Below are 2001 nucleotides of genomic sequence, written 5' to 3' on the forward strand. Positions count from 1 at the left end.
GGTGAGCGTGTAATGCCTCCCAAATGGTTAAAATACAATGTTTCCCACAGCAATCTAAAGGACTTAAAATGTACCTAATATTTCATCATTGTGGCGGTGTTTTCGCTGCATATACATTGTTACTGCAGCATTTCTGAGTACTATAAATTTCAGCACTCTTGAAATGATACAGTAATGTTTGTATTAAGCTGAAACTACAGCAAAGAATAAGGTACATCATAGGTCCAATGTATTAAGCTGAAACTACAGCAAAGAATAAGGTACATCATAGGTCCAATGAATTTAGAAAACAAATGAACCAAAAAACACACATCCAATATAATGGAAACTAAATGGAATAAAATGACCATAAGATGTCACTATAGCATAACAAGTGTGAGGCTCTAAAATTGAACATAATACCAAAAGTTCTTAAGTCAAATGTAGTTTCATGTCACATTAACAGCCAAACTTCATTTATGTGTAGCATAGGCCACTGAAGAACTCCCCCCCCCCCATTAAAAATGAATCTCAAGTTAAATGGATGAGTAAGCATACTTGGGGTCACAACATCATATTCACTTTCATAGGGGCTTGGTATATATGTTCAGTTTCATATTATTTACCGTAAACTTGCTTCTAAGTAAATATATGTGAGCTGGACAAAAGCAACTTGAAGGAAAGTTTTCGGTGACTTGTGATCCTCGTAGACCTATGTATTCATGTGTATGTTTAATTTTATTAAGAATTTTTGCAAGGGATAACCATAAAACCTTCAAATGTTTAGTCGCATGAGCCTAATTTGTTTCAGCAGCAAGCAGTTCCCCTAATTGCTCACCTTATGAAATGATACAGAGTTGGATTTTCAAAAAGTATGGAAGTTGGCAAATTGAGAGCAATATGGCTTGGTGTGGGTGTGTTCTGTTTTGTTTTTAATTCCATATAGGAGTTTGATGTACTTAACAGACTGCATAGTTTTCAATCTCCAGGATAACTTACAGTATTTCTGAAACTAATATTATCAGTCTTTGTCATAGAATTGTAGAGTTGAAAAGGACCATGAGGGGCATCTAGTCCAACCCCCTGCAATGCAGGAATCTTTTGCCTGACAAGGGACTTGGGCCCATGACCCTCAGATTAAGTCTTATGCTCATGAGCTCTAAAGATGGAGCTTTTTATACTCTGGTAGCTGAGCAAAAGTGCTGGGCGATAGCAAAAGCATTGAATTATACAAAATATAGTTTCATGTACCTCATACAATACAAACATCTGAAAGAACAATTATTGGTGCAGTATTTGGTATAACAGAGCCGAATGGTTTCGAATTAGAGTAAGTCCAGAAGATTGTATTATTGATCTATCGTGCCGATAATGAGAAGTGAAGCAGTCTGTAAAGACTTAATGAGTTCCAACAGTGTGCTAGTGGATGTGACAAGGCTAAGGAGTACAGTGGTACCTCAGGTTACATACACTTCAGGTTACATACGCTTCAGGTTAAGAATTTTGCTTCAGGATGAGAACAGAAATCGTGCTCCAGCGACGCGGCAGCAGCAGGAGGCCCCATTAGCTCAAGTGGTGCTTCAGGTTAAGAACAGTTTCAGGTTAAGTACGGACCTCCGGAACGAATTAAGTACTTAACCCAAGTTACCCAAATTCTGGGCTGCATCAATAGGAGTATAGCATCTAGATCAAGGGAAGTATTAGTGCCACTGTATTCTGCTCTGGTCAGACCTCACCTGGAGTACTGTGTCCAGTTCTGGGCATCACAGTTCAAGAAGGACACTGACAAACTGGAATGTGTCCAGAGGAGGGCAACCAAAATGGTCAAAGGCCTGGAAACGATGCCTTATGAGGAACGGCTAAGGGAGCTTGGCATGTTTAGCCTGGAGAAGAGGAGGTTAAGGGGTGATATGATAGCCATGTTCAAATCTATAAAAGGATGTCATATAGAGGAGGGAGAAAGGTTGTTTTCTGCTGCTCCAGAGAAGCGGACACGGAGCAATGGATCCAAACTACAAGAAA

This window comes from Podarcis vaucheri, assembly GCF_965113315.1.
Source record: "Podarcis vaucheri genome assembly, chromosome: 10".
Taxonomy (NCBI): domain Eukaryota; kingdom Metazoa; phylum Chordata; class Lepidosauria; order Squamata; family Lacertidae; genus Podarcis; species Podarcis vaucheri.